This window comes from Schistocerca gregaria, chromosome 2, assembly GCF_023897955.1.
Source record: "Schistocerca gregaria isolate iqSchGreg1 chromosome 2, iqSchGreg1.2, whole genome shotgun sequence".
Taxonomy (NCBI): domain Eukaryota; kingdom Metazoa; phylum Arthropoda; class Insecta; order Orthoptera; family Acrididae; genus Schistocerca; species Schistocerca gregaria.
Window position 1 is genome coordinate 709,253,703 of NC_064921.1, and position 12,390 is coordinate 709,266,092.

Here is a 12,390-nt window from a genome sequence, read left to right on the forward strand (position 1 = left end):
AACTGTGTGCCCGACCGAGACTCGAACTCGGGACCTTTGCCTGTGGCGGGCAAGTGCTCTACCAACTGAGCTACCGAAGCACGACTCACGACCGGTACTCACAGCTTTACTTCTGCCAGTATCCGTCTCCTACCTTCCAAACTTTACAGAAGCTCTTCTGCGAAACTTCTACAAACTTCGTTGTTCATATTACGTTAATCTAAAAGGTATATGTGTGCAAGAAGAAGCTTTTCTCTCATACTAAGCCATCTTCGCACTACGTTACATAGCTACAGAATGTGGTTTTTAACATCACTGAAACATATCTTTTCCTGTTTCAGTTAATGTCTGCCTTAAATTTAGGAAGCCTATATATTGTTAAATGACTTTCAGTCTTCAGCACTCGTTTCCACACACTTGTCAGCCACTAAGTTTAGGGATTCGTATTGACAGTGATTTGATGTTGGACATCTCACACATCCATGCCCGAGGCAGGATTCGAACCTGCGACCGTAGTGGTCGCGTGGTTCCGGACTTAAGTGGCTAGAACTGCTCAGCCACACCGACCGGCTTTATTTAGCGATCCAGGCGGTTTTATTCATGAAATATTTACGATGATCGCAAACTCATACTGGAAATTTGTTATCTTTATTAATAAGCGTTGTTAGCCATTTGGCTACCTGGTCGAATCACACATCCTTTACGGGGGTGGGCTTTGAGAATTCGGATTGACAGTGATTTGATGCTGGACTGCATAAGAACGCGAGGGCAGACGTTCTTGTAGTCGAGTTTTCTGTTGACTTCATCTAAGCCCACAAGGGAGTTTCGCCGAACTGTGCAGCAACCTCATCAGTACGCCTTTCCATCTGCGCCTGCCATCCCAGAACAAGTAATGGACTCTCTGCAACATTCTGTGTCTTTCCGCACCATTGGCGGCTTACTAGCCGGACTAGGGAATTAACATCCCGTGGGTAGGTTGCTGTGGCGACACATACAACTGCGTTTGGAATGGTGCCGTGAGCAGCAAGCATGGACGACTGATGGGTGGCGTCGCATTGTGTTCAGTGATGAATCGCGGCTCTGCACTATCCCAGACAATCATCATTGGTGAGGATGGCGGCGAAAATGTTTCCACAGGCGCAGCAGAGTTACGTCTGGCGACATGGTGTGGGGAACCATCGAGTATGACCTGGTCACGGCTTGTAGATACTGGGGGACTCTTACGGCAAAACGGTGCACCAACTCGAACGTCAACTCTGTCCCAGTGCCAGTGTCCAGGATACTAAGGGCTAGTTACACCAGTTGTGGACCAGCTTTCCTTTGAAGAGGATGCAATTGGTTTATGACGCTTCCCAACGGAATCATCTATGCATACATGACGAAGGGATGCAGCGCCGAGCTGTTAAGTGTGCTCATATTGCTAAGATCTTTTTAATTTCATCTCGATGCTGTAATCATTGAAATAACATCATATATCCTCTCAGGTGATCTTTCACTTCTTTTCCTCACCCCCCTCCCTTTCCACTGCTTCCCTGTTTTTTTGGGAAGCGATACATTACATACGCTCCTTTCCATTATTCTGTCTATCTCCTCATAGAAATCATCTGCCTCTTGATCCAGATACTGGCTAATTCGTAGGAAAACTTCATTGAATAAATACTACATCTTTTTTTGTTTCTTTCACTTTAAATCCTGTCTTTCCTATTTTGTCTGTCAGTAATTCGACTCTATAGCTAACAGCACTCTCATGCCCTCAGTAGCATAATCAATAATATTCACTAATTACCTCTCTCCTTCCTCCCCACCTAACTTTATTCATTCCACGTACGTCCAGTTTGTTGTTATTCGTCTCAAGTGTGGAGTTTTAGATATTTTGTAGAAGCGTCAGAACATCTACGTCCCTACTCTTAGGTTCCACCTCCCTCCTTTAAGTACATTCTTACTTTCACCCTCTTTAATTGCAATATTTGGTCTCAAAGTACACTCGAAACAAAAATATGCGGCGCACCACGAAGGAATTATCCAAATAGGACGCTTACCGATAGATTTGAAGTACAGTCAAACAAAAGATTACAATTTCTGAAAAACTGGATGATTTATTCAAAGGAAAGAACGTCACAAATTGAGCAAATTAATAACGCTTTGGTACTTCTCTAGCCCTTATCCAAGCAGTTATTCGTTGGATGTCCACCTGAGGGAAGTCGTGCCGAATTCTGTCCAACTGCCGAGTTAGATCGTCAAAATCCCGAGCTGGTTGGAGGGCCCTGCCCATAATTCTCCTAATGTTCTCAATTAGCGGGGAGTGGGGGGGGGGGGGGAGGAGGAGGATGGGAGAGGTTCGGCGACTTACGGTTTGGTTCAAATGGCTCTAAGCACTATGGGACTTAACGTCTGAGGTCATCAGTCCCCTAGAACTTAGAACTACTTAAACCTAACTAACCTAAGGACATCACACACATCCATACCCGAGGCAGGATTCGAACTTGCCACCGTAGCAGCAGCGCGGCTCCGGACTGAAGCCCCTAGAACCGCTCAGCCACAACGGCCGGCACCTAGTGTTTGGCAAGCAGGAAGGCAAGCAGTAGAAACTCTGACCGTGTGCAGGTGGGCATTATCTTGCTGTAATTTAAGCCCAAGATGGCTTGCCATGAAGGGCAACAAAACGAGGCGTAGAATATCGTCGACGTACCTCTGTGCTGTAAGTGTGCCCTGGTTGATAACCAAACGGGTCCTTTTATGAAAAGAAACAGCGCACCAGTCGGGCCATATGGAGACCGACAGTGAGGTTGGTATCTCACTGATGTCCGACGCGTCTTCAGACTCGCCTTTGCTGGTCATCGGGATCAGTCCGAAGCCTGCACTAAAGTCAATTCTACCCCAGAAAATGAGAGTCCTGGATGAAGATGTGTTTGGAGATGGCCCGGAAAGCGATGGGATAGTTACTTTACTGCAATTGTAAACTTTTGTTTGTCTGCACATGTACATAACATCCACCAATTTCCGTATCATTCGAATAATTCCTTCATGGGGCGTCTTTCTTTCTTTCTTTTTTCTGGGTGGGGGGAGGGGGGGGGCGGAATTCTCACCCTGCAGTATTTTACAGTGTTGCATACCATTCACATCTAACGGAACAATGCAGTAGCTTTCCACGCAGGCAGGTAGTGTGCTCAGACAGATTCGGCAGTCTATTCTGGGCCAGACGCTGTTTGCAGTCGCCCATTCTGGATCCTCTGGATCAGACGACGCAATACTCTGTCCACTCACCGGCCCTTCGAGAAGGCCGTTGGCCCTTTAAAGTGAAACATCTTAGACAAGTTTACTTCCAGTTCATGAACATTGCGGACGTGTCGCGAAGTGCGCCATGTGTTGCTTCCTAGAAGACAACTTTGCTACACATTTCTCACTTAGCATATTCTGTATTAGCATTGTGGTGCACAACACTAAAAGTAGCACTTGAGCTACAACACGTCAATCGTCAATGAGAATGGACCGTGGTCGATACGGTGAGACAGGAGCCCTACCGCTGGGCTACGCAGAGGGCTAAATTGCGACAGCACAGCCGCCCCATTGGCGACGCAATAGATGCTGAAGACATCACGATTAATAAAAGGAAAAAGCAGCTGATGGTGAAGATGAACATTTGACAGTGAATACGGAAGAGACTAAACCGAATGTACAGAATAATAAGAGAATAAAGGAACTAGGACGCAAATTCAGCACTACAGCAGCTAATATTACACAGAATCATAGTCTGATTAGGAACAGTACCTGCCAGAACAGGTGCTGGACTACACTTTGTCCACTTAGAAGGAAAAGAGCTTCATACCGACAATATCCACCTCATTACAGAAGTAAAATTGCTGCATCAAGAAATAATTCGGTTACACGGCCAGACTGTCTACATCTGCATCTATATGATTACTCTTCAGTTCACAATTAAGTGCGTTTAGGGGTTCATCGAACCACGTTCAAGCTACAACGAAGAGCCAAAGAAACTGGCATGCCTACCTAATATCGTGTAGCGCTCAGCTGTTTGAAAATCAAAAAACGTAAGATGTTTATCAGCATAGTCATTCATAAATTTTCCTAGGGGACGTTTCAACATTTGACGCTACTGATCGTCATCCGTTCTTCTGATAGGGGACTTAAAGCTCAGTAGCTCCATTGAGGTGTTCATTGGAGTAGGCTATGTAACGGCTCCGAGTTTTACCCTTTGCCATCTCTCGCGATTATCAACAACACAAACACGATACTACACTATGCATACACTCACTATAATAGCCTACGCGAAACAGTTACATTAAAGACACTGAAACCGCCAGAAAGACTTGTGCCATCATCTTCTTCACCTATGTTACTAACATGGATGACATGTTTTCATCAATTTTTTTTCCAAGTACTTTCTACATATTTATAAACTGGTTCTCTTTTGGCGGACGACCTTTCTGGTAGCGCACGTTGATTTGCACCCACAGTAGCATAAAGTGATCATTAATAATTTATTCTTTAAAACTAGCCACCACTTAATATTACAAAAATAAAAATAATATTAATTGTAATAATATGAATTAAGAAAAAGGGAGTGGAGCGAAATAGACAAGGAATATCATTAAACTGTTTATACGAGGTGAAATCTCATATCTTTAGCGATATTAGGTAATCTCGTTGACCAAAAACTCCAAACTTTCCTTTCGCACTAGCTTCGGGAACGTCATGGATTCAAAAGTAAGTCGGCAAAATTTGAGGATACCAAGGAAAACATGGATGTTAAATTACCAAATGTTGGTGAACGTGAATACTCAGATAAATTATTTGTGTTTACGTAGAAATTCTCCATGTGTCAGTTCTCTTAGAAATACACAGAAACATTACATCATCACCGTTTCTCCGTTATTTGTCACAGCAGACATGGCAGGAGTTCAACGATAATTGTCATGGCATTTCGGCTCATAATGGAGAATCAATTGGCTTCTGGATATGGGGATGCTGTTTATAATAATCCACAATATAAGTGTCCAAAGTGTGTAATCGGAATTCAGAAACACCAGAGGGAGTGTCTTTTACCCTAGTAAAGCATATCCACCGATTGAGTTTAACTGCTCACAAACCTATTTAGCGCGACTATCCTACCCAAATAAAGGAATCAGCGACTGAAATAGTTTCCTCTGAGGCTGCCAATGTGGCTCCAACCTAATCAAAAATATGGGGATGTTCATTTTTGTTTGAATTCCTGGGTAACTTTTGACTTCACGTGAAGAGATTTCTTATTTTAGTCAAGTACTTACCAGTATTTTCAAATTATACTTGGTGTGACTGTAATTTAATGATCATCTTTTATTTTTACAGTAAAGGCCTAGTAATACGTTGTTTGATGATAGTAATTTTTTTCTACAGTTAAGATCTAATACGTACATGTTAATGAGCTTATGCTATTTGGTTGTAACGAAGTTCATGTTATCTGTGATGATGTCTTATGACATGGTCCATACTGTATACATTAAATGGAATAGCTGGAACGGATACCGAGCGAGGTGGCGCAGTGGTTAGCACACTGGACTCGCATTCGGGAGGACGACGGTTCAATCCCGTCTCCGGCCATCCTGATTTAGGTTTTCCGTGATTTCCCTAAATCATTTCACGCAAATGCCGGGATGGTTCCTTTGAAAGGGCACGGCTGATATCCTTCCCAATCCTTCCCTAACCTGAGATTGCGCTCCGTCCCTAATGACCTCGTTGTCGACGGGACGTTAAACACTAACCACCACCACCACCAGGAATGACTTTCTGTTTAGAATTTTCTATATCCATGTTTAACATTTCTGTTGCAGAACTGGCCTTTGAGCCGACTCCGGAAAATCAAAGGACGTTTGAAAGTAGATGGAGTTATACCCACACTGTGGACATCTTTAGGAAAATACTTGAATTTCAGGTGAGTTTTCGCTTAGTTCCTCTACTGCTCTTGTTAACAGGCCCATACAAAGTGCTAAAATACAAATACAAACTGTGTGATGGCATTTAATGTGCTCTGTCCTATAATAACCGCTGACCAAGAATATCATAATTAGCTGTTGACATGTACCCAGAGAGATTAAAATGACTACTAGTTTACTGATAAGTCATTACGGGGCAAAAATTTCTCTTTATTTGCAGACCATATGTCGATGTCAGTAAGTGTTTGTAATTGGAGTGGATAGAAGTGGCACATTCTCTATTATACAGGATTTCATGAGTTGTAAGTACCGGTGAGTCTTCGAGAAATATTGATGTTCGTCTGAATCCATCAGTGCTGTATTTCTTCACTATGGCTGTCTGACGTTATACACTGGTTTTTGAGAACCTCCAGCACCTACATGAATGCATATTTCAGCTGTGGCATAGTCACAGGACAACCCACCTATTCATACTCGTTTTCGTTTCCAGAAAAAGATTTCTTGTGTGATGTTATAACGAATTAAAAAAGAAACATTTTAAACGCTGACAACGGAACTTTTAGTGTCTCCCGTTAGGGAGATCATAGTACTGAAATCTAATGCAGGACAAATAGCGCCTGTTTCGCTTCGGATTACCAGTAGCGACCTTTGTTACTGTTCATCTTCAGACCATATCCGAATACTGTGAATCTCAGTTCGTCAAACAAAGTTGTGATGCAGCGATAAATATTAGTGGACACATACCTTAGTATGACATATTCAACAGATCAGTGGGAAAAAGATATTGCAAAAGAAAGAAAAATAATTAAATTTTCTTGGGAGCTAGAGGAAAACAAGAAGAAAACGAATTGAAGAAGTGACGAGGAATATATATCAAAAAGAGAAAAGTGCGAGAAACAAGTGAATGCTGTGTATCAATTACTACTTACCAAATTTTAAAGAGGAAGATTCACACTACAATAAAGAAAAGCTCGGTCTTATAATAGTAATGCTGATCGAAGAGAATAAACAGACGATACGCTGCAGCTTAATGAACATATATTTTAAGTAGTAAATATTCGTATTATTGAAATAACAAATATTCACAAACAATTTATGAACCAGAATGAGATTTTCACTCTGCAGCGGAGTGTGCGCTGATATGAAACTTCCTGGCAGATTAAAACTGTTGGTAGAGCACTTGCCCACGAAAGGCAAAGGTCCCGAGCTCGAGTCTCGGTCCGGCACACAGTTTTAATCTGCCAGGAAGTTGGGTGTTACCGCTTGACCTGTACTGCGAAATAAAATCTGCCTTGGTCAGCCCTCTCCGGTAGTAATTCTAAGGGCTACGTTTCATCATTGCTTTTCCTTTTCTTATTTGCAGCACGAAATGCTACCTGACTAAGACGACCACAGATGATGATTTGGAGAATAAAATCTTTGAGTACGGAGTCGACGTTGGTCTCACTGGGGTGATTGCTGCTCTAGAGACGAAGGAGCGTTCAGCTGTCACCACAAAGCTGTTTAGATCTTGGTGAGTCTTTTTTCTGTACCAGTACTAGAGCAAACAATAATGTTTTCATTCACTCCACAGTTCAGAAGCGATTTATTTACTGGAGCCAAAACTGATTTTTAGCTCTACTTGGAGACATTGCTATTTCTGTCCTCTACCTTTAAAATACTGATATGACATTACTATTCTACTGTTGTTCATAAACATCTTAAATTCAAGAAATTAGGTGTCTGTTGTTTGCATTCTTTGGCCGTGACTTTATGTGTATTTATGTTTCAGTTTGTTACTTTCTCTCGTAAATACACTGCCTGTGCACTGATGAATGTATGTATGAAATTTTTATGCCTAGCGAGGAAGTAACCGTAACAGAATACAGGGGACAATTACACTGACGGAAATAAAAGGTGCTGCACCGCAACATCTTCGCCCAACGACATCAAAGTGTTACTACACGGTTTCCATGTCAGTGAAATATGTTGATTAAAATTCCAACCTTATGCGAGATAATTTTCAGTAGATATAAAAGCCAGTTCTACAGACGAAGAATGAGATGAGTACGTGCTTGCTGTTGGGTGTATACAACGTTACTGGAACCTTCGAGGTGGAGATCGCAACAAGGCGTGCTCGATGGATGCCCAAGTACAACTTCTAACCATCTTTCGGACACGCAGAAATGTCGAATAATTGGCATGAGGGAGGTGGGAGTATCACATCGACAGATTCTAAAAATACCAGCACTTACAAAGTAGGTTAGAAATCAGAGCAATAAAGTTGCTCAAGCAGCATATGTTCGCTTTATCGGGAAACAACAAAGTTATTGACTGTGGCTGGTATCGTCAGAACAGAAATAATGAAATCACTGTAAAAAAGTCATCAGTTTTGTCACTTACCTTGAATGGATTCCCAAGTAGATTTCGTCCAAGTTGTTATGGCTCATCTTCTTGATTCTAGGGTGATTCCACTTTGACTGCTAGAAGGTCCAGACCTGTATTTTAGCAGTATTTGAAGACCTAACAAATGCGTTTTTCAGGAAATTCTTAATGATCGAACAATCCCAGATCAGAACAATGGTATGGTAGAAATAATTTTTGACTTGGTGTTCACGATCCACATTTTATTAAACTTCTTGTAAGTTCACATATACTTCTTCTTGATGTCACAACAAAGCGAAATAACAACTTAACTTCTGCAAAGTGAAACAAAGACTGCTCTGTGCGCATTCCCGCCAAAACGGTTACAAATAAGTCAAAGATTATGACAGTCTCACAGAAATGAAAACACACAAGAACCATATCGATTCATCGGAGTACCTATACATTAATAAAACCAAATGTGAATATTGTCACAAAAATATGCCTGTTACTTCGCAGGAAAGTAGTACGATATTATAGGTATCGAGAACTGGGGTTGGAGTGCCGTAATTGTCACGTAAATAAAGAACCATTACAAGTTGACGCAGACCGATGGTTGTAAGCGCAATGACTGCAGAATGAATGGTGACGAGATGGACCCAGGACGGTAGTGTGGCAAGAAGAGTAGGCGCAGGTCGTTCTAGAGGGACATCACCACGAGAAGACCGTATGACTGTTCGACTGGCACCGACAAATAGATGAATGGCAACAGCTGAAATCTGGACAGTGGTTACAGTCTCCACGAACCATCGCGAACAGATTAGTGGAAACTGGATTGAGATCTCGATTTTCCACCCGTCCTTTACCACCTATACTATACCGCAGACAACAGAGACTTGCAGAATGAGATTTTCACTCTGCAGCGGAGTGTGCGTTGATATGAAACTTCCTGCCACATTAAAACTGTGTGACGGACTGAGACTCAAACTTGGGACATTTGCCTTTCTGCACTTCGCTGCAGAGTGAAAATCTCATTCTGGAAACATCCCCCAGGCTGTGGCTAACCCATGTCTCCGCAATATACTCTCTTACAGGAGTGATAGTTCTGCAAGGAGAGCTTTTGTAAAGTTTGGAAGGTAGGAGACGAGGTACCGGCAGAAGTAAAGCTGTGAGAACTGGGCGTGAGTCGTGCTTGGGTAGCTTAGAGGGTGGAGCACTTTCCCGCGAAAGGCAAAGGTCCGGAGTTCGAGTCTCGGTCTGGTACACAGTTTTAATCTGCCAGGAAGTTTCATAACAGAGACTTGCGTGATACAGAGCCAGAGTCAACTGGGATACTCCCAAGGAACCCCTTGAGTGTGAAGTCGCAAGTTTCATCTTTAGTAAGACTCATTTGAAAGTTATGTGTTAACAATTACGAAAGGAAAAATATTAGCTGCTAATGACTCACCATGTTGCACCATGAGGGCGACAGAAAATGAGTGTTCGCTAGGTGCAAAGGTCAGCCTTTTGCAAAAAAAAAAAAAAAAAAAATGGCTCTGAGCACTATGGGACTCAACTGCTGTGGTCATTAGTCCCCTAGAACTTAGAACTACTTAAACCTAACTAACCTAAGGACATCACACACATCCATGCCCGAGGCAGGATTCGAACCTGCGACCGTAGCAGTCGCACGGTTCCGGACTGCGCGCCTAGAACCGCGAGACCAGCCTTTTGCAGAATGGATATATTACACTTCACAAAATGTACGTCGTCGTCATTCAAGAAATGCTCAAAACAAACGAAGAATAAAAAATGACGCGTCACAGTAATTACAGAGGCTCGCACCATCAAGATCGAAAGCGAGGTCCTGGGAGTTACAAACTGTGCAGGGCTTTCAGCCAGATATCAATTCTTAAAGAATGCACATAGAATGATGTTGGTGTAACGGGGTGGTGAGAACTGGTGAAATGTCATGGCAAGCTACTCAATGCGAAACAGTCCGTCGTGGAGCTTATCTTGAAACTGGCTATCCTTTAAGGCGTATCTGCAGATAGTGCAATAATAGCTTTTATAGACACGGAAAAAGCAAAGATCCAGAGGCTGAATTTGTGCAGTGGTTCCAGATGGTACGTTTTACAATACCACACATATTTTCAGAAGGGACAGTTTGCTCTAAAGGAGTATAATTTTTACATGTATACCAGGAATCAAGCAAAAGCAAATTGCTTTAACCAGCTATGACTACACGCTGTACTCATACCATAGTTGTAGTTCTCTTACCCCCATTTTCCTACTCTTGCTTGCTGTGACGCAAGTATTCCCTACTGCCCTTACACATCACGCACACGAGAAAGAATCGTTACAGGGAGAGCACCTCCAACATCCCGCAGTACAATAAATATATTTCCAGTCAATTTATCACTCAGATTAACAGTCGACGTAATTGTATAGGATCGCGTTGTGCATCGTCAGGTTAACCCTTTGTTTGAAAATTTGTTATCTTACGTTTTCCAATTCTGTAGCACTGTTTGAAGTTATGGAACCATCCATTGCTTCCCTTGAAATACTGTAATTTATTTTGCCCGCAATTTGATATGTATAACGTACTGGGTCATTATGATACACATCCTATAAACTATATCGAACATCCTTGAAACGGACAAACACCTGTTTTTTTTTTTGTAAAAATTGCGCCTTGTCCTCTCTTGAGTATCCATAGTTTATCTTATGCACTGCACGGTCATACTGTTGCGGACTTTTTCGAAATCTGTTCATAATTGTTTTTTTTTATAACTTGAGGATGATCTTCCGTGTATGTAATTACGTTTAGTACCCTCTCCTAGGATATAGACTGTCGTTTACTATGTTTCACTGGAAACGGAATTTTTGGCTAATTGTCCGACAAGAACGGTGAACTACATGACTCGACATTCCTTTATATATCACTTTCACTTCTTAAGCGCGTGTCATCATCATTGTATCCCTCATGTACATTGTCCGCACAGTCGACCGTATATGACACGTTCCACTGACTTATTTTAAAGAAACGCCATTATTTCATTTGCCACTTCTTTCTCTCTGTGCGAAATTCCTTGCGTACCTTTCTGACGAGGTGTCAACTTCGGCAACTGTTGTTGTTGATTTAATGCCATGTTTGCCTTGTTTATCGTTGCCATTGCTCTGATTTGTATCAACTCCACTAGCACTGTAGCACTGTTGAGAGCTACTGGTCGACGAAGAATTTCAACTACTCCGTTGCCTCCTACCGTGCTCACCATCGGATACCTCCAGCCCCGCCCCATGTTACCATTAGCAGCCAATATTCTGCTTGTGAGGCGGACAATAAATAGGGCGTCGAAAGCTGTTTACATCACTGGCCTTTTGCGGCCTCACACTCAAGGGGTTCATTGGTAGTGGCAGTCTGCGGCATTCAGCGGTGAGTCTCGCTTCTGTTTGTGGCGGCCAAATAGACGGCAACGTGTCCGTAGGCGACCTGATGAATGGTCACGGGGAGCAGCGATTCTCGTGACACGACCTTCTTTTACTCCTGGAATCGCGGAATTACTGGACATAACCAAACTCCTCCCGCACAGGCCATCAAAACCCAAAGGTACCGACTGGCCGCCGTGTCATCCTCGGTATACAGGCGTCACTGGATGCGGATATGGAGAGGCATGTAGTCAGCACACCGCTCTCCCGGCCGTAGGTCAGTTTCCGAGACCGGAGCCGCTACTTCTTAATCAAGTAGCTCCTCAGTTTGCCTCACAAGGGCTGAGTGCACCCCGCTTGCCAACAGCGCTCGACAGACCGGATGGTCACCCATCCAAGTGCTAGCCCAGCCCAACAGCGCTTAACTTCGGTGATCTTACGGGAACCAGTGTTACCACTGCGGCAAGGCCGTTGGCATTACTGGACATACCAACAGGTAAATCCTGGAGGGAGGCTTAATGACCGCCAGTGTGTCGCAAGAATGGTAAACGCTGTTGCTGTGCCCTTTATATAATACAGTGAAGGCTTTCACGACCGGATGTTACTGATGTGTCTTCCGGGCTGCATGGCTGCGGTCGAAGAAGTTTTTCGGTTCTGGACTGACCTGGACTCTGAATTAAAGCATTTGTAATAGGATTTCGAGAAGAATGGCTATACAGACAAACAAGTA

At 43.0% G+C, this 12,390-nt stretch overlaps 1 pseudogene; it reads right to left on the reverse strand.

Moving 5' to 3' along the window:
* Positions 1–12,018: 12,018 nt before the first annotated feature.
* Positions 12,019–12,136, reverse strand: LOC126337087 (5S ribosomal RNA; annotated as a pseudogene).
* Between the last annotated feature and the right edge of the window lie 254 nt (positions 12,137–12,390).